We start from the raw sequence: 21,496 nt of genomic DNA on the forward strand, positions 1-21,496 counted from the left end.
TCCCTGCTGCTCTTAACCGATAGAGGTCATCTTGCCGAAGCTCCTGAAAAGATGTGGAGAGTGGAGGGGAGGCGGGCAAGGAGAGTCTGATGACCCAGCCCTTCCTCCTGGTGAAGGTCCTGGCAGAGGGCACCGGGCAGAGGGTTAAGTGCCTGCAGGCATTCAAGTTCTGGGAATACAGTTACTTACCTGGGCTCACCATCAATCAATATTCATTAGATATTGACTGAAACTTGGTCCTGGCCTCCCTGTCAGCTGAAGTGAACAATCCCGCATAGTTCACCCAAATTCAGGCTAGTGACTTATTCCTTCCATTTTAATGTTTTCTCTGTTGGGGGGGGGGGGGATATCTTTTCCACGTGTGTTTTTATCCCTACTCTTCCTTAGTTTTCTACTTCTTTCTTCCTCACTCATTGCGTATTTTGTATCTTTACAGTTTTCCCTTCCAGCCTTCTATGACAAAGAACTGAGTATGTTCCCATTGTATTTACTGATATGTTAATGGAAAAGTTCTGTGTTCCTTATTCTTCATTTCAAAGGTGGATAAGGGGTGTCTGGGTGGCTCAGTTAGTTGAGTGTCCACCCTTGGTTTGGGCTCTGGTCATGATCTCTGGGTTGTGGGATCGAGCCCCGCTTTGGACTCCATGCTCAGTGCAGAGTCTGCTCAAGAACTTGGGGACAGCGCCTAGAACATTGGATCACTGTTGCTTTCTCCCTCTCCTCTGGCAAAGTATGTGCGTGTTAACAGGAGATATGACCCAGAGCTCCTAGACATCCTCAAATGAATACGGGATGACATAGCTTGTTAAGGGAAAGATACCTTATAGTGTCCAAGATTCTGATTCTCAAACTAACATATACCAGAATTACTACTAATATTAATTCATGCTCTGAAGTCTTAAAAGTTGTTTTTGAAATTCATGGTGCAATAGGCCTTTGGAACAGATTGTCTACATTCTCAACATGGTTCACTGGCTTAGTACAAAACATCTGGATATGGCATGCCTAACAATGCAAGTTTTAAAGAGATTCCAGTTTGGTAATTGTAGAGAAATTACAAAAAAAAAAAAAATTAATTGGTGTCTCTTCTGCATAAATAACATGTTACAAGACTATGCATCAGACTTGCAGAAACACATCAAGCCCTTTCTATAGGACTGCAAACATTTCCAGCAGGCATTTGGTTGCATGTCCTCCATGCATCTTCTTGGCATGCCCACCCTCCCACTGCTCTCGTGCTGCTCGGAGCGCAGGGCTATGGAGGCCACAGTGAAGGCTCTAGCCCCACGCGGGCACCATGACTTGGTTCCAGCCATGCTGCTGGGATAGCAGGTTTATGTGTTCACTGTGTCCTGGCTATAGTACCCAGTTCTTTAATCAAACCCTAATCTAAAGCGAGGGGTTGCTCTGAAGGTTCTTTGTCGACGTGGAGATCGTATACACAATTCCTTTTTGGGGGAAACCGACTGGTACGACTGAACCCAGTAGCCCCTTACCGCACAAGCGGCTGGCTACAAGCAGGGAGGGATGGCCACGTTCATCACCACCACTGGAGAAACTGCTTGGGGTCATGCCCCCCTGCACCACGCGAATTCTTGCATGAAGGATATATGCCTCTTGGCCTCCAAAAACACCAGCTTGCTCCTTCAAATCTTGGAGAGCCACCAGCCTTGAGCACCAGCAGAGTGATATGGGGACTGAGAAAAAGGCAAAGGCAAAAGTACTGAAGAGTGTTTCTGGGAAGCCCAACTTTGAATTGGGATGAATCTCGGCATAACGGGGAAGGAAGAAATAAAAGAAAAGGAGGGGCGCCTGGGTGGCTCAGTTGGTTAAGCGACTGCCTTCGGCTCGGGTCATGATCCTGGAGTCCCGGGATTGAGTCCCGTATCGGGCTCCCTGCTCGGCAGGGAGTCTGCTTCTCCCTCTGACCCTCTTCCCTCTCATGCTCTCTGTCTCTCATTCTCTCTCTCGCAAATAAATAAAAAATTAAAAAAAAAAAAAGAAAAGAAAAGGAAAGGACGATCCTCAGCTCTGGAGTTAGAACCTGGCAGAGAGACTGTGGAACTGTGCATCATTTCTACAAGAAAATCACAGTAGAATAAAGCTAATAATCTTAGTTTTAACATTGGTATATTTACTACTTCTATAGAAGGCATTCAATAAGTGTTATTAAATTTTTAATTAAGCTCTGTGTACCAAGCGCTAAATAATGGAGTGGCTGTCTGATTCAGAGAGCCATATCTTAAATAATATGCCATTTCATCCCCAAATAACTGTAGTAAAATTCTAATTATCTGAGAAGACTTGCATTCTCTTCCTCTCCTCCCATCCCTGCCCAGTGTCTTACCACCCTGGAGCTGGACAAGGAGAAAAAAAAAATGGGTGTCTTTGAGTATATGTCACAGTGTAGCATGATGTCAGTCTTTGATTGCTCAAGAATACTCTGAATTCATCTGTGCCTCTTGTCCTCTTCAGTAATCATGTTTATTATGCTGACTGAGTATACAAGAGGTCACTCTTTTCCTAGCAAAGGATCAGGGACAAATTCTTCCAAAAAACACAAGAGGAGGGAACTCTTCCAAAATCATTTTATGAGGCCAGCATTACTCTGATACCAAAACCAGACAAGAACGTCACATGAAAAAAAAAATTACAGACCAATATCCCTGATGAATATAGAGGGAAAAATTCTCAACAAATATTAACAAACCAACTCAATAATACATTAAAAGGATCATACACCATGAATCAAGTGGGATTTACTCCAAGGATGCAAGCTTGGTCCAACATTTCCAAATCAATCAATGCTATACACATTAAAAAAATGAAGGATAAAAATCATATGATCATCTCAATAGATGCAAAAAAAGCATCTGACATAGTTCAATATCAATTTATGATAAAAACTCTCAAAAAAGTGGGCAGAAAAGGAACAGAGCTCAACATAATAAAGGCCATGTATGACAAGCCCACAGCTAACATCATACTCAATGGTAAAAAGCTAAAAGCTTGTTCTCTGAGATCAAGAACAGGACACTCTCACCACTTTTATTCAATAGTATTGGAAGTCCTAGACAGAGTAATTAGGCAAGAAGGAAAAGGGACTCAATTGGAACAGAAGAAGTAAAAGTGTCAGTATTTGCAGGTGACATGATATTATATTTAGAAAACCTAAACACTCCATCAAAAAACTGTTAGAACTAATAAATGAATTCAGTAAACTTGAAGACTACAAAATCAATACACAACTCTGTAGTATTTCTTTATACTAATAATGAACTATTAGAAAGAGAAATTATGAAAACAATCTAATTCACTATTGTATCAAAAAGAATAAAATACCTGGGAATAAATTTAACCAAGGAAGTGAAAAACCTGTATATTGAAAATTACAGGACATTAATGAAAGAAATTGAATAAGACACAAATAAATGGAAAGCTAGTCCACGTTTATGGACTGGAAAAATTAATATTGTTAAAATGTCCATACTACCCCTAAGCAATCTATAGATTCAATGCAATCCCTATCAAAATTCCAATGACATTTTTTTTACAGAACTAGAACAAACAATCCTAAAATGTGTGTGGAACCACAAAAGACCCCAAACAGCCAAAGCAATCTTGAAAAAGAAGAACAAAGCATCATGCTCCCTTTTTCAAACTATATTACAAAGCTATAGTAATTAAAACAGTATAGTATTGGCAAAAAAATAGACATAGGTCAACGGGACAGAATAGAGAACCCAGAAATAAACTCACACATACATAGTCAATTAATTTATGACAAAGGAGCCAAGGCTATGCAATGCAGGAAAGGGCAGTCTCTTCAATAAATGGTGTTGGGAAAACTGGGCAGCCAGATGCAAAAAAATGAAACTGGACCACTTTCTTACACCATACATAAAAATTACTCAGAATGGATTCAAGACTTGAAAGTAAGACCTGAAACCATAAAAATCCTAGAGGAAAACATAGGTGGTAAGCTTCTTGACATAGGTTTTGGCAATGATTTTTTGAATCTGATGCCCAAAGCAAAAAAAAAAAACAACCAAGATCAAAAATAAGCAAGCGGGACTACACCAAACTAAAAAGCTTCTGCACAGCAAAGGAAACCATCAACAAAATGAAAAGGCAACCCACCAAATGAGAGAAAGTATTTCGATATATGATTTATATATCTGATAGGGTCTAATACCAAATATACAAAGAACTCCTGTATCTCAAGAGCAAAAGAAACAAACAAAATCTGATTTAAAAATGGGCAGAAGATCTGAATAAACATTTTCCAAAAAAAGACATGCAGACGGCCAACAGGTACATGAAATGATGCTCTACATCATTAATCATCAGGCAGATGCAAATCAAAACCACAATGAGATATCACCTCACACCCGTTAGAATGGCTACTTTCAAAAAGACTAGACATAGCAAGTGTTGGCGAGGATGTGGAGAAAAGGAAATTCTTGTGCACTGTTGGTGGGAATGTAAATTGGTGCAGCCACTGTGGGAAACAGCATGGAGGATCCTCAAAAAATTGAAAATAGACTTACCTATGACCTAGCAATTTCACTTCTGGGTATTTACCCAGGGAAAATGAAAGCACTTGAAAAGATATGAAAAGATATATGTACACTCATGTTCAATGCAGCATTATTTACAGCAGCCAAGATAGGGAAAGAACCTAAGTGTCCATTAGAGGTGAGTGGGTAAAGAAGATACGATGTGTGCATACACATATACATATACACACATATTGTATAATATTTTACAATTTACAGTACATACTGTAAATATACATATTTACATATTTACAATACAATTACATATACATATTTACAATACATATTGTAAAATATTACTCACCAATAACAAAGCATGAACTCTTGCCATTTGCAACAACACAGATGGACCTGAGGGCATTATGCTAAGTGAACTAAGACAGAGAAAGACAAATATCGTGTAGAATCTAAAAATAAATAAATATGTAAGCTCATAAATACAGAGAACGGACTGGTGGTGGCCAGATGTAGAGGGTCAGAGGTGGAAAAAAGCGGGTTAACTGTTTGAGTTTGCTTGTTTTTTAGTTTAAATATCCTGAATTTTAAATATGAGTAAAAAAAAAAAAGAAGAAGAGGAGGAAGAATCAGGGACAAATGACATGTGTGAACTCAAAGGAGGATCCATCTGTTCCTGGACCATTTGGTGCATTGCCATCCCATGACTCTTGTCTCCGAGAAGGCCATTCCATTTGGCCACCCTTTCTGATCCATCCAAATTCATCAACATGGAGACCTCCTACCACCTTGTTGGAGAATAATAAGTCCCTCTCTCAGTTCGGATGACTGCTCTCAGCTGAAACTGCACATCCAGCCTGCGGACTGGTGAGTCCAAGGCAAGATGACCCTTCCAGGAGCGGAGATGGGAGAGCTGTAGCTCCCTGCAGAGCCTGGCCTCAGCCCCCGGCCTGCCGCCAGGGACACAACTGAGCAGAGGAAGTCATCAGACATGGAGCTGTGTTACAAAGGAAACCTTGTCCCATTGATCCACCCAGCTTCCTCCACAGTATTGATCCTCCAGGTCTTCCTGGAGAAAATCAGCTGGCAAGGAAGAGGGTGCTGGAGGCTTTTCAAGGCAGACTTAACTTGACACCTAATCAGATAAGGCGAAGGTTAGGAAGTCATTAAGGAAAAATGACGATTTGCCTTGGGACTAGATTAATGAGCACTGTGGTCCTAAGGGAGACGTCAAAATACCAAAAGAAGAGGAAATTACAGGAACTAATTTCCTTTTTTTTTTTTTTAGGTTTTATTTTAATTCAAAGAGGACCTTGGGTTAAAAATGGAAGACAGAAGTAAGAAAGTCAATTGTCACCACCAGGCAAGATGGTTTTCTGTTTCTTTTACTAGTCCCTGGCTTCCCAGGCTGCTGTCTACATTTCCCACAACCGTGAGCTCTTCCTATGAGGCACCAGGGGCTCTGGAGTGGGGACTCCACGTCTGTCCTCTGCAGGGGGCTTCTCAAATGTTCATAGGCCATTTGCACCATCTGCAGGTGGTGGTGTCCTGATGTAGAGTCTTAGGTCTGGGGCACGGGCAGGGCTTGGATCTGCCCTTCTAATAACTCCAGGGTGATGCTGAGGCTGACCTGGGGGAGAAGGGTGGGTGAACGCTGCATCCCAACTAAGGCCAGGTCCTGGTCTCAGCTCTTGGAATATATTAGTTCTCCTCAGTTTCTGAGTGGTCCACAAGGAAGGCCCCATCTGACAGACAATTAGTTAGACCTGGGTCACTATTCACCCATAATTCTTTCCCTATTTCCATTGTTCTTATGTGGTACATCCAGGTTCCTATGCCTTAGCCTGCCATTCCCAGTCTGAGCCTTTGAAGACTCGGCACGTGCATGTCCTCCTTGAGGAAGCCTTCCTGGTCCAGCAAGCCTAGGCAAGGTGGCTCTCCGACAAACACCAACACGCACTCCTATATACTTGTTGTACTAGATGCAGTGGTTATCTACCGTTCTGGAACAAGTGTAACCCCAAACTTAATGGCTCAGAACAACAAGAAACATTTATTATCTCCAACAGCTTCTGGGGTCAGGAATTTGGGGCTGACAAGACTGAGCGATTTGGGCTTGGGGTCTCTCGGGAGGTTGTAGTCAAGATGTCAGCTGTGGCTTGACTGGGAACGGCGGATTTACCTCTATTGTGGCTAACTGCGGCTGCAGGTCCAATTCTTTCCACGGGCCTGTCTCAGGGCAGCTTGCATATCCTCAGGATATGGTGTCTGGCTTCCCCAGAAGGGGAGTGGGGGTGGGGGTGGGGGTGGGGGGGTTGACAGGAGGAGGGGGGAGAGGGAGGGAGGAGAGAGGGGGGTGGCAGAAGCTATACTTTTTTATGACTCAAAAGTCACAGAGCATCATTTCCACCACCCCGTTTGCTAGAAGAGAGTCACTAGGACCAGCCAACATTGGAGAGTTAGGAATTGGGTCCCACTTCTTGCAGAAAGGATTGTCAAAGATGTATTTAAAAATTACTATCCTGTGGCCAACTGAATTTTCTACAGAGAGCTGTAACAACGTCTCCTATGCCCCATGCTCTTCTAGAACGGGGTCGTTCTGCCATTGAGAGGTAGAGTCAAATTCCCCCCGCCCCCCGTTCTGAGAGGGCTGCTAATGTGCCTGTAACCAAGAGAATGTGACGGAAGTAGGGGATGACTCTCAAGACTCGGTCATACAAGGCAGAGCACCTTTCGCCCTGTGAGCTAGGACACGCGCTTTGGATCCCCAAACGACTAGCTCAGAAATCCTACTACCCTGGGGCTGCCATGCAAGGAAGGCCAGATGACATGGATAGAGCGCTTAACTGACAGCCCCGCTTAACTGAGATCCTGGCCGACAGCCAACGTGAACGGCGAGATCAGGAGTAAGACACCTCCAGCTCCTTCTAGCCCCCAGGTCTGCAGTCTTCTCACAAGAGCCAGACATCCTGGGCCAGAGTACGGCCATTGCCGCCAAGCGCTGCGTAGCTTCATGGCCCGCAGCATCGGTGGGGGTGACAGAGTGGTTGTTTTAGACCGCTACATTTTGGGGTTCTCTGTTACGCAGCATTTAGTAACTGGAACCTATTTTGCACCGTAATTGTCTGTGCTCTCTCTCCGTCTCCCCTGATTAGACCATTAGACTGAAAGCTCTTCCAGGGCACAGAGCTGTGTTTTACTCCTTCTTCTAAAGCACCCAGCATAGTGCTTGGCATGTCATAGACACTCAGCAAATGTTTGGTAAGTGAATAACGAATGGATGCGAATTCATGGAATTGTGCTGGGATAGTTCTCTTTGGCCGGAATTCATGAGACCCATGGGACCGACGTCCTGTGGTAGAGTTCCCGCTATCGGCCTGCCCAGCTTGCTGCCAGCTCCCTGCCCCCATGGAGTTTGTGTTCCTTTGTTGCATTCTCATCCCGCCCTTCTTCTGACCTTCTAAAGTCACCACAAAAGCATTTAATCAAGGCCTCCTTTGGCTGCTATGCAAAGGCTTGCATACCATTAACATAAATAGGCTGTAATAAGGGCTCATAAAAGTGGTTGTGGACTCCAAGTCAAAAGATACTTCCATTTAATTTCGATTCTAGGTTCAATGTTTGGAAAACAATTTTAGAACTCTTGAGTTGACTTCACCTTCTCGATTCCAAATATATGGGCTGGGAAGATGTGTTTTAGAAAATTAAATTTTTCGGGGCGCCTGGGTGGCTCAGTCATTAAGCGTCTGCCTTCGGCTCAGGTCATGGTCCCAGGGTCCTGGGATCGAGCCCCGCATCGGGCTCCCTGCTCAGCCGGGGGTCTGCTCCTCCCTCTTCCACTCCCCCTGCTTGTGTTCCTGCTGTCACTATCTCTCTGTCAAATAAATAAATAAATAAAATCTAAAAAAAAAAAAAAAGAAAAGAAAATTAAATTTTTCCTCAGTCGCCTTCATAAGAGTTGAATGCATTTAATCTTCATATTAATAAATGTATACAAAGGGGATTGTGTGTTTATTAACATTTGTATATCTTTCTACAACAATATAGAATATATACATATATTTAAAGATTTTATTTATTTATTTTAGAGAGAGCGAGTGCCAGTGGGGGGAGGGGCCAAGGGATAAGGAGACAATCATCCTCCATGCGGAGCGCAGAGCCCCATGCATGGCTCCATCTCACAACCTTAGGATCATGGCCTGAGCAGAAACCAGGAGGCAAAAGCTTAACCGACTGCGCCACCCAGGCGCCCCTAGGATATATTTTAAACATATCTGATATTTGAGAAAATGGTCTTTAAGTTGGTCTGGATAGAAGTTTCAATTACTGCATTTTCAAACTGCCCTTCAGTTGATCCAGTGCCTTTATTTATCATTTTACTGGGTTTAATAACAACGAATGCCTTCCGTTTAATATTCATACATCCACGTTTATAACTGGCTCCAGGCTAGAAGGTAAATACTTCAGCTACTACTTTACCCCCTACCCAAATTTCCTTTTCCTTCTATATTTACCCTGTAGTCAAAGACAATTATCTAGGAACAGCACTCGGTTCTCATTATCCCATTATATCATGATTAAGTTTAACTCTCCTAAATTTTACAAATGCTAATTAAATCTAAAAAAGCAAACAAAATGTCAATCAAAACTTATCTACAGTTTTTTGTCACCAGCAGCTGTTTTAAGAAAAAAAAAAAAAAAAGTTGTTCCCTCAAATTCAAAGAATTTGTGTGCTATGGTGTCTAGTAGATAGATATATATATATGTATATATATTCTGATGTAATTGATAGAAGAAGCAGGATTTTTCCCCCAGAATTAAACACATCAGTGAAGTAAAGCTGCGAGTGACTTTTCATTCCTTCCCCCACCCCTGCATTTTGACTATGTTGTAACTACTACAGAATCAGCTATAGAATACGTGAGTTGTAGTTAAAACGAAAAAAAAAGGAAAGGAGGATCCCCCCATACTTGAAAGATTATCAAGTTTAAAAGTCTACCTGGTAGGAGTGCCTACACAGCGCTACTGATCAAAAAGTGCTGGGGGGTCTTAAACCAAAGACGACACTGGCCTCAACCTCACCAGCGACGACTGAGCAAGAAGAGTTTGACATGGGGGCAGAGAAAGGTTGATGGCCCTTCATGGAAGGGTGCGTGCAGAAAAGTTTTAGCTGTGGACGCTCTCTGTTGTAAGGAAAGCATGAACAGCACTGCAGTGCCGACTTACCAGGGTCAAACAAGTAATGATCCACTGGTGTGACTGTTCCTAAAACATAGCTTCCACCTGCCTCCCTCCAGGCTGCCCAACCTCAGACAGTGGGCCTATATGTGCCATTGACCTCCAGGTCCCGTGCCAAGCTGCTCTCCAGGCTCAGCCAGAGAAACTGAGGCAGTGAAGCCAAATGGGCAGAGCCAGCCAGAAGAGGAAGCAAGGGCAGTCCCATGTCTCCTGGAACAAGGGCAGTCATGAGTCTCCTTCCACCTGTTTCCTGACACTGACGTGAGAGCATTCATTCTCTCGTCCTGCATCAACTTTGGTCAGTAAGTCAGGCCCTCTCCAGAATGACCAGAAGGGACACCTGAAAGTCAAAAACTTGAAAGAGCAACACTCCTCAGACAGAGGGAACAGAGGCTTTGAAACTCATCTTGTCAGGCACTGAAGCATGTATCCAGCTTATTTCTACTCAAGACATCCGACTTACATGGAAGATCAACTAGATGGAAAGAAACAATAGCACTTTTGGGGGGAAAAGAGGCAGCATGAATCTTTCTATTGGCAGATCACACAAAAATCAAAATAAGAGGAAGTTAAATGAATTTTGAGGAAGAGTTGAAATGACAACAACAAACAAGCGTGCCAACATGAAACTCTCTATTCTTTGCTGGTCTCCTTTTCAAAGTTGTTTCTTCTAAAATAGGGCATTAAAATAGTCCTTTGAGACTTCTAGTTCTGGGACAAGGTGGATTAGACACACTTTTTCCTGTTCAGCTAACTGCAGGGCGTTAGATAGAGACGCTGAAAGGTGGAGAGAAGAAGGCAGGGGCCACCTCAGGATCAGAGGGAGAACATGGTGGTGAGTTCCCTGGTGTTCATATATATTTTTTCCGTATATCCCAGACTGGGTGCAGTAGATGTTCACAACCTGGAAAAGTTAATGGGATGCAGATGGAAATAGCACCGCCCCCCCCCCCCATCCTCCTCTTTCTAGCTAAAGGAGCAGAGAAAAGGCAGTCTCTAAGACAGAAAACTTTTAGACATTAACTGCCCTACTCCAACCAAACATGGAAAAACTATAGCTCTACCCTGATTCATATCAGCAAAGACCTGGGCAGGGGGAGGGATACCACTTTCAGGCCATCACAAAGCTTTTTTCCCCAACTCCCCCACCTGCTGGGTGGTGTCTGGGAAGGCTGCTTGGGGAGCTGGGACTTTCACCAACCTCCCTTGGGGATGAGCCCCTAAGTCTCCCATGTGAGAAGGCACTCTTCCCTATCCCAGCCCAGGTGCTGTCAGTGGAGGTCTGGTGGGAACTCTGAACTCCCATCTTTGCTCAGTACCAGCAAGACACACGTCCACCCTCCAGGGCATCTGCGGAAGTACGGTGAGGCCCTGGCACTTACCCTTGCTGGGCAGTAGCAAGATGGCAGCCCTTCCCTCACTAACACAGTGTCAGAGAAGACCTGCTAAAACAGGTCTAAATAAGATCCAGAGTCTCAAAACATAATACCCCAAATGCCCAGGATACAGCTAGAAATCACGGTATGTACCAAGATCCAAGAGAGTCTCAACTTTAATGAAGATGGACAACCGACACCTGTCAACACCGAGATCCTATAGATGTTTGGCTTCTCTGACCAGAGTTCTAAAATGGCCATCTTAAAAATCCTTCAACAAAGAATCATGAACACACTTGAAGTAAATAAAAAGCAGAAAGTCTCGACAAATAAATAGAAGATGCAAAGAAGAATCAAATGGAAATTTTGGAATTTGAAAAAGCAGCAACAAAATAACAAAGTCAATGGATGGGCCCAACAGAACAGAAGCAGAGGAGAAGAATCCATGAGGTCAAAGAACAATAGAAATTCCAATCAGAACAACAGAGAAAAAATAGGCTGAAAGGTAGTCCTTCTAGTTACTCAGTGAAACATTCCAAGGAAATCCTGGGTCCCTAGAGAGTATAAAGCTATTATCCAGACACTCTTTCCAATGCAGACGTGAATTTAAGAGTCTCATGTTTCCACAAAAGCTATGCAGACTGAGTCGATCTGATCTCTCTTCTGCAAAGAAGAGTGAGCAATCAATCAGTGATTCTAGAAATCTCCTGGAGGCACAATTGCTAAAATGTCTTCGGCTGCTTAAAAATGTCAATAGAATCAGTCACTGAAGATATAAAAGCCCCTCTTGCTCCTGGGGCACTGGCTTACGACCATCTGTTCTCCAGTGAGTACCAAGACCCTGCCTAACTCTGGGGCAGATCTGAGTGAAAAAAAAACTAAACAAAACAAAACAGAACAGAACAAAAACCTCCTGGGTCACATGATCAGCCCCAGCTGTTTTGGTACCAGCTGTCATTCAGGGCACTGGGCTTTGCTATGAAGATGCTGTAAAGCTGGGTAAACACATTCGCTAAGAAGATAACACAAGAATAATGCAACGAATCAATTCTTTCAACAAATATTTGTTAGTGCTGCTAGGTGCAAAGCACTGCTCTGTGTGTTTGGAACACATACATGAACTCTAGACAGAGGTCCCTGTAAGGAGCTCAAATTCCAATGAAGTGAGGGGCAGGCAGAGGTGCAGACAGATGACCATTAACATCGACATAAAAAATAAATAAATTAGTATTTAAGAAAATTCTATTCCTCTGGTTAAAAAAAAAATGGTAGTCTAGGCTAAGGGGGCTGGAGAGGGAGTGGGCGCTGGATATGGGCGAGGCAGATGGGAAGTCACTGGGAGCAAAAATGGTGGCCCACCGGCAGAGCAAGGAAGGCTTGGGGACAGGCAGCTGGGGGGCCGGGGGTGAACTGTGAGCACCACACCGAACCTGTGGTGACAGTGGGGCTCCCAGCCAGCAGTGGGAAACAGTCTGAGGCTTGCGTAGGAGCTGGAGACTGAGAGACGTGGATTTAGAATCAGCCAAGGGACACCCTGAGGTATTCTACTTTACAAATCCTAACAAGAGGTTGAAGAACGAGAACCCAAAGCAGTATCAGCCATCATTTCTCAGGCTTTTTAATCCCCCTACCCACAGCCCTTGTAGTCTTGTTCAAACCTCGGTGAGGCCAAGTTCCCATTCTAATAAGGCAGGAATTGTCAGTTTCAAAAACAGGTTTCCTGTAAACCAAGCATCCATTTGACATTTCAGTCTTTCTTGTTTTATATGAACATCAGCAACCGAGGAAAACACCGTGGTTCTAAAAAGTAAGCTGGTCGGTGTTCGGACAACTCTCGCAGGATGTTTCCTATGTGGACTTTCCCTCACGGGAGCACCGCTCCCGAGCATTTATCCATCCCGGCAGCTTGGGTGACCCTTCTCTTTCTCTCAACCTTGGCGTCCTTCGTGTTCAAAAGCTGGATGCAACACACACACCCCTGTCTGCAAATGTACGCACCCACACATGCCAGACGGCCCCGACACCCGCAGATCTGAGCTGGTTTTTCTTTTTCCCAGCCCTCACAGAATCTAAGACAAAATCCAATAAGGCGCACAGCCATTCCTATCTCTGCGGGCCGCATGAGAATTCTCTTAGATCCACAGCAACAAAAATGGCTGCAGGGAGCAACTGGGTTGAAAAAGGCGCTATCGTTCATCACGTAGATTTTCAAGAGACATAGCTATGGGGGAAAAAATGTGCAGAAATGGAAAATAATGATATGGACTCAAAAGGAAACTCTTTGTGGCTGGTTGGTTTAAATAAAGAATTCATTCTTTATCTCAGGAAACAAACTGAGGGTTGCTGGAGTGGGGGGGGTGGGAGGGATGGGGTGACTGGGTGATAGACATTGGGGAGGGTATGTGCTATGGTGAGTGCTGTGAATTGTGTAAGACTGATGAATCACAGACCTGTACCCCTGAAACAAATAATACATTATATGTTAAAAAAAAAAAAAAGAAGATAGTAGGAAGGGAAAAATGAAGAGGGGGAAATCAAGGGGGGAGATGAACCATGAGAGACTATGGACTCTGAGAAACAAACGGAGGGTTCTAGAGGGCAGGGGGGTGGGAGGATGGGTTAGCCTGGTGATGGGTATTAAGGAGGGCACATACTGCATGGAGCACTGGGTGTTATACGCAAACAATGAATCATAGAACACTACATCAAAGAAAAAATAAATAAATAAATAGAGAAAAGAAAACAAAATTACCTTCAACATGCATAAAAAATAAATAAATATATTGGGACGGCTGAGTGGGTGGCTCAGTCGGTAAAGCGTCTGCCTTCAGCTCAGGTCATGATCCCAGGGTCCTGGGATCGAGTCCCGCATCGGGCTCCCTGCTCCGCGGGGAGCCTGCTTCTCCCTCTGCCTCTGTCTCTCTCTCTGTCTCTCATGAATAAATAAAAAAAAAATCTAAAAAAAAAAAAAATAAATAAATAAATATATAAAGAAAGAAAGAATTCTTTCCCAAGTAGTTACACCAGGTACAAAAAGAAGTTAGTGTGAATTCCCTGAATTCCTAATCTGGAGCAATCAAACAGCAGCGAGGTTGAAAGGAACATAGGCACCCCACCCCGACAGGAAGGAGCAGCTCATAATCAGACACGACACGTGACTGGCACCGCCGCAGGGACCATGAGCGGCGGCGTGGGCGAGCGGCACTTGCGGGTTCCCTGCGAAGAGCCTCGCGTGTGCATTACGGGGAGAGTGGGCATTCACCCTGCAGGAAAGGCTGGCTTCCTTAAGGAAACAGAAACGCAAGCCAGATGGAAAAAGTTGGGTCGCCCATAAATCAGCTGCAAGCCTGCTGATGAGAGGTCAGAGTGGTGCTTTACTGAGATGCAATCCCCATAGGGGTGGGAACCTGCAGTGTGGACGGCGCTCCCTCCCTCTGGAGGCCAGCTCAGCAGAAAGGCACAAGCAGAATCCCGAGCCTGGCCCAGAGGGGATCGTCCACTTCCTCCTCTCCTGCGAGCGCTTGAATTCATCAGTTCACCCAGCAGCTCACATCAACCTCTCTAACAGCAGGTGACACAGCATGTACCACGGGGCTGGATCAAAGGGGTTAGAGACCGCTCACTTACGAGGAAGATGCTGCCAAGCCCCTAGAGAAAGTCTTCACAAACTTAGCTATAAACTATGTTAATGATTTTAACAAAGGCAGAAAGAGGAGGGAATTTTTGTTTCCTTTATTGCCAATCCTGATAGTCCGCACCCAGTCTACCAGGGGGAGTCGGAGAGAACAGGCCAGGAGAGACCTGGGACTAGACCGGCACGTGGACAGAGCAGGGTCGGGCCAGAGAGCGGGGCCTAGGTGGGGGGGCCACTCAGGCCGCAAGAGCCCCTGTCAGAAGCTAGTCGACTCCTGGAGGGTCAGCAGGCATGCCCACGGCGGGGCAGAAGCTCCAATGGAGAGGGAAGGTATCCTCCGTTGTCTGCCCGGCTCCTAGGACAGCGAGCAGCATAAGCAGGTGCTCAACACACGTTTGTTGAGTGAACCAATGAGGTCAGTGAAGGCCCAAATACAGAGGAGGGGTTGAAGACCCAACAAGGATGTGCTGCAGAACAGAAATGCCGGGAGGCAGAACAGGCCGAGTGGCGTGTTCAAATCCCAGGGTGACAGCTGGGATGAAGGAGACAGGCAGAAGCCTGGAAACAAGCTAAAGCAAGGACTTTTGGGGGTCTGGGGCCTTCTGATCATTCTCATGGTGGCAGAAACCAAACCAGCCTGGCCGGCCTGGGTCCTGCAGGTCAGCAGGTGCATCTGCCTGTGGGGAGCTGAGTATGGGGGGATGTCACTTCTCTGGCCTGCTCTCTGTGTCCCTATTTATGCACCATTTCTGGCTCAGAGGAGCTGCCAGACTGTTCAGTCCTGGGGCCAGCAGGGATGTGCCCGGTGCCTGCCCTTGGCCACCAGAATCCTCGCTGGGGAGGGCCTGCAAAAGTACAATATTTCGAACCGTGTGGGATTGGATTGCAAGTTGGAGTCTTCCAAAACTAGGCTTTTGTTGGCTCCCAAACCTGGTCTGCTAGCTTCCTCAGATACGACTCAGATAAAGGCAACAGGGCCAGCTAACTGCAACCCCAAAAAATCGGTTCACATCTAGCTTACGAGTGACAATCGGTCCTTTAGGGAGTCTACCACTATGGCCTTTATATAGGATTTTAAATACTGACTTAAATTCCCAAAAGGGAATATCTACAGACACTTCTCATTTGTACAGACCTGAATACAATTTAATACTAATATTAAAGGAGTCTTCACATCTAGGCATGACACGCTAATCCTATAGGAGCCTGCCCCTGGATACCCTTGAGCATTGCATTTCGAATCTGTTGCTTAGTTTGTAAATGACTTCCCAGACTTGAGTTTCCGTATATCTAGGGGTTGAAATGTCTGTCCGACCCAGTGGGCAGATTTGTGCTGCATCTCACGCTCCTGGAGGTCACAGCTCGTCCTTCTCCTCTACTTTGCACACTCCTGAATCTGCACAATATACATAAATCCCCAATGACTGTGGCTCAGCCCAGGCTGGCTCCTGGAAATCACACAGAAATATCCTGGTTCCTTAGCATGAGTGCGGCTGTCAGGTCTGGCTTTCTGGCACAGAAAGCTATAGACAGCAACCATATTTTAGCCCACAATAAGTTCTTTTTGAACCTTCAACATCCTAGTCTTTTATGTTCTGGAGTCAAGCACACACGTGAGATACAGAGATGTTTGCCAGAGGGAAGAGGCCCACTCACTTGAACCACCGGGTAGGATATCTCTCCCACCTCAACCACAACAAAAATCTCAAGGGTCCTCGTGGTGGGTCAAACTCAGTCTCCACATACAGTCACCGGTCCACTACGATGTCCGCTTTGTAGGTGTATGTACCCAGTCCTTTACGATGGATACAGCATTAGCCCTGAATATACACCTCAGAGTGGATGGAGTACACAAAATCGAGTTAATGTGTGTCTGCAGGAAAAGCCTCTGCACGCACCCTTCCATGAAGGGCTGTCAACCTTTCTCTGCCCCCGGAGCTGAGAAGCTGATCCAGCTCAGACCAGCTTGCCCCTCTGCGGCTCCCATGTCCTGTTGACAAGGATGACAGAAAACAAACAGATGTTTGTTCATTCAACTAGAGCCAAATTCGTGAGGCTGCCAAGAGCTCGCTTGCCTCCCAATCTGACGAGGCTCCTTTGCAGCCTGACGAAGGAGACTGTAACGTGCTTACACCCACAGCCACCCACAGCCTCGACGGCAATACCTGTTTCACAGAGCTCCGGCCCCACGTTGGGGTGGTGGGCTTGGGTGAGAAGAAACTAACACACAAGGGGAGCAAAGCACGATGCTCTCGGGGCTCTCGGAAGAAAGCTGTGAGGCGGAGAGGCCACCCCATCCCCAGGCTCTCTGTGCTCGGGGGACCGTGTGAAACACACAACCCTCCTGCACCAGGAGGGCAGACGACCTCTACCCCCACCTTCGAGAACTCTCAGGCTGTTCCATCCGCACAGTCAAATGGCTTTCACGCAACCCCTCTTTCCCCACGCACCTGCTTTGCTCCATTCATGAAAGTTCCCTAAAATGCTCGGGCAGCATCTGGGACCCCAACTCTCTCTTTTAAGGTAATCTCTTCAGTGACGGCCCCTCCTGCCTTAACTAGTGCAGGCTTCCCTCCTGCGCTTGCTTGGCTTCATCTCCAGCTGCCTACACCCTCATCAGGACGCACCATGTTGGGCTCCCCGGCGTTCCCATCAGCCTGGCTCTGGCCGGACTCACAACATTTCTGAACAATGAGCAGACGCAACAAGGAGGCATGCCAGGGGCCAGAGCACAGCAAGCACAGGGGTGGAGACGTGCAAAGACAGGAGTGCCCAGGAAAACTCGGTCCTTCTGTTGGGAAGCCAAGGCAATGGCGCTGAGGGTGGGAAATGCAGCAGAGGACAGAGGTGGGGGCACGAGGTGCCTCAGGTCAGAACCTGGGTCCCGGTCCAACCTGCCCAGCAGCTAGAGCACAATGCCTGGGATGTGCTAACAGTAGGTACTCGATACATGTTTACTGAATTGAATCGAAGGGCATTCCACTGTTTGAGTGTGCTTTCCCAAAATGCATGGGGTGTCAGGTGGACGATGCGTTGGTGGAGGGCTGAGATGGAGAGCTCTGTTCAAGGCTCATTGCAACGGCGCTGACAAATAGCCCAGCCCAGGATGGAAACCTTTCCCTCATCTACCCGAAGGGTCAAGCATGCATGTGCTAACCCAACGGGAAGGTGCTTGACTTCATCTGACCTTTTCTCCCATGAATCCTGCCTCTAGTTGGAGACACGGGACTAGAATCTGTCCCTGTCTGCCTAAAGCTACACATTGTGTGTGAATAATCATGTATTTATGAGCATCCAAACTATCCTGGTGAAAGCAATGGCCTGGCAGGGACACCTGCTCCGTTTGGCACAGGAAGATCTCCAGGAAGAAAGGACCCACAGCCTTGGAACAGAATGCAAGAGTCCAGCCAGCAGCCTCCGTTCCACCACCTGGCCGGGGGCTACACGGGCCCACTCGGCACAGCCCTCACTGTCCGGGCGTGGCCAGCACCGCCCGCTCTCTGCGCGACCCCGGGCTCCCCCTGCATGGCTCGTCTGGGGTCGCTGGTGCACAGACCTCTCTCCCACAAGGTTGGGCTTGGGTTTCAGGGTGGTCCCTTAGTCATTCCAGTCCCCCCCTCCCCACTCACCTCTTGGCCCAGAGACTGCTATGCCAACACCTACCAAGGCCCTCTGTCTACTCATCCGCCACTAGATGCTCTCTGTGATGGCTGGTGTCTCTGACCAGGTGGGTCATCCTTTCTTCGAGTAATAGAAGCACTCAGGGGGCACCTGGGTGGCTCAGATCGTTGGGCATCTGCCTTCGGCTCGGGTCATGATCCCGGGGTCCTGGGATCGAGCCCCGCATTGGGCTCCCTGCTCCTTGGGAGCCTGCGTCTCCCTCTGCCTCTCTCTCTCTCTGTGTCTCTCATGAATAAATAAATAAAATCTTTAAAAAAGAGAAAAGAAGCAGCGCACCCTCAGTGGTGGGCACGTGACCTGGACAAGGTCACTTCCGTACTCTTCCCTGTCCAGAGTGACAGCGCAGGTAGTGATGTGCTGGAAAATGCTTACCAACCAGCTCCCTAGCGGGGAGAAAAAGCCCTGATGTATAGCTTTGCCGGCTTCCACGGTGTAAAGACTCCCACTGTGGTTGATGTCAAGCCGTCAGTTTGTACACTGAACGCGTGGTTACGTAGCGTTTCTAACAGACACATGAGGTCTCCATAAATGGCCCCCAGAAGAGGCGTACTAGTAAAATGCAATCAACTATTTAGGGAGTGACAAGTTTTGAGTACTTATTACCTTTGTTTTATAATATGATCTACTGTAAGTTTGTGGGTTATGGTTCATAACTGACTTGGAAAATTTTAGCACCTGGCACTGGGGACTGTTGGCTCTACTGGTTATAGAGATGGGCTCGTGACTCGGATTGGGCCAGGCCCTGGAGCTGGCGGTGGGGGGCCCCTCTCCTCCTTGGTAGCAGAAGCGATTAGAAGGAGAGTCTGAAGCTTTGGGCAGCCATGCTGGGTGAAAAAAAACCCACCTGGAAAGAATCAGGGCCACCAGCACAGAGGAGCTAAGGGAGCTGAGTTGGCCAGCATCCCAGCTCCTGTGGCCGGTGGACGGATGCTGATACTAGCCCCCTCCCTGTAGTTTGGTACCGTGAGCTAGTAGAGTCCTGACAGGTGCTTTGGCTAGCTGGGCTTCAGCCCCACGCAACTGGGAGTCCTGGCACACGTGTCTTCTGCCCCTCTCCTCACCCCAGGTTCCTGTTCTCTGAGGTCTGGCTGACGTCATTCCCTTTCTAGAGCCTTCCCCAACTAGTCCAGACTAGAGTAACTGAAATCCTACAATACTCCGGTCTCTCCCATATTACTTAGGAATGAGTAACATGGTCTTCTGTTCCCTCCTATGTGTTAAACTAGCTTAGTAGTCAGTAGACAGGTTTGGGCTCATTCAATAATTATGACTTGGAAACAGTGAAATGCAACAAGTCCATCTGGGTCTTCCAATCACCCACACCTGCAGGTGACATAAACATATCTTCAGGGCCAAGCAGGGTGCTCCATGTGCACAGTGGCTCACTCCAGGCCTGGGACGGTCCCCTGACTTAGCCACATGACTGTCACAGAGAGGGCTACTGCTCTGCGTCAGGAGGGGCCTAGCCGCTGGTCCCACGGGGATGACCCCCAGTCAAACATCACTGCCCCCGGGGAGTTCACATTCCCAAAAACAATAAGGTAAGTCAAGACAGAGCCGAGTGCCGGGAAATCCCAGGGAAGGGAGTGACTCATCTTTCCAGGATCTGAGGGAAAGAGCCAGCATGGGCTTCACAAACGGCAGGACCGAGACAGAGCTGCTGGATGAAGACTTCAGGTCCTTCCTAAGTCACACATTAACCTGTGTGACTGCGTACCTGCCCAGCGCCTTTGCGGGAAGGCATCTCCTGATTCTTTGAATGTGGCATTCCCCTCTTTTGTTCCAAGAAAATCACCCTAAGCATCACACACATTATTTTGGTGCAAATGACATGAAAGATTGCTTTCCACTTGCACATCTCAGCCAGGAACTGTCCCATCCAGTCAAACCTTGGCCGAAATGATTATGAGAACAGCGTGAAAATGACCTCCCCGTGCAATATCAGCCAGACATATTCACCGTCGAAACAAAAATCTTGCATTAAAAAAAATTCCCGTTGCAGGCGCCTGGGTGGCTCAGTTGGTTAAGCGACTGCCTTCGGCTCAGGTCATGATCCTGGAGTCCCGGGATCGAGTCCCGCATCGGGCTCCCTGCTCGGCGGGGAGTCTGCTTCTCCCTCTGACCCTCCTCCCTCTCATGCTCTCTGTCTCTCATTCTCTCTCTCTCAAATAAATAAATAAAATCTTTAAAAAAAAAAATTCCCGTTGAATTTACCCAGCTCCTTTATTTCCACTGAGAAAGGACCACTAGCTGAAGCAGTGCTCATGAAGGCCGTGTTTACAAAACCCAGGACGATTAGCCGTGGTGTTTGTGCAGAGGACGCTCAAACTAAACTGTCGCGGTAGAGTGTCTGTCAAAAGATACACCCTTTGAAGTGAAAAGTGGCGAACTCATACGACAAAAGGCAGGTTAAGTAGAAAATTAATGTCTTGTCCTTGGCCTAGGATCACCCACAAGGAGCAGACGGTGAACATCAGCTCATTTCTTAGTTCTGGAGACAGGTTTAGGCCTGGGCGTCTGCACTTGGACCCAAGTGACGAAGATTAACTTGTCGGTCTGCCTGGGGTTGTCGTGATTCTAAACCCCACAGCCTGGGGACCCTGCCAATTGGAAGCAAACTTGAAAGGCTGGTCACCCTCAAGACCTTCGGGGCATATAGGACCCACGGGGGCGGAGGTGGGGGGGGAGGCAGATGGGGGAAGCCCTCCTCTCCCTGTACCCATCATCTCGCTGCCAGGAGCTATTATCAGGCAAAGCAGTCACCAAAGTAGGCCTCCTTTTTAAGGATGTTCTTCCCTCTGCCCATCTAAGTGATGCCACGACAGCCTCCCCCTCCCTTAGCGGGAAAACACGCTTGTACCTCCATCATCTCTTCATCTAGTCCAAGCTTACTTTCTCTGGACAGGTCCCTGTATTCTTTTGTTAAACTCTGAGGCCTACCTCATTAGAAAGCCTTCAACACTCTCTCCTCAGCACCCAGGCCTGGGCAGGTACCCTGCAGCCCTGTTTACTGGGTAAACGTTCCTGACTCAGGTTCTTAACGTTGGAAGGGA

The 21,496-nt window shown here is 46.8% G+C and overlaps 1 protein-coding gene across 8 annotated transcripts in view; it reads right to left on the reverse strand.

Moving 5' to 3' along the window:
* AGPAT4 (1-acylglycerol-3-phosphate O-acyltransferase 4) overlaps positions 1–21,496 on the reverse strand; it is a 123,023-nt gene that overhangs the window by 55,268 nt on the left and 46,259 nt on the right. The window lies entirely within an intron of this gene.

This window comes from Mirounga angustirostris, unplaced genomic scaffold (assembly GCF_029215605.1).
Source record: "Mirounga angustirostris isolate CCGP_5_RB_7025 unplaced genomic scaffold, mMirAng1.0.hap1 SCAF_8, whole genome shotgun sequence".
Lineage (NCBI taxonomy): Eukaryota > Metazoa > Chordata > Mammalia > Carnivora > Phocidae > Mirounga > Mirounga angustirostris.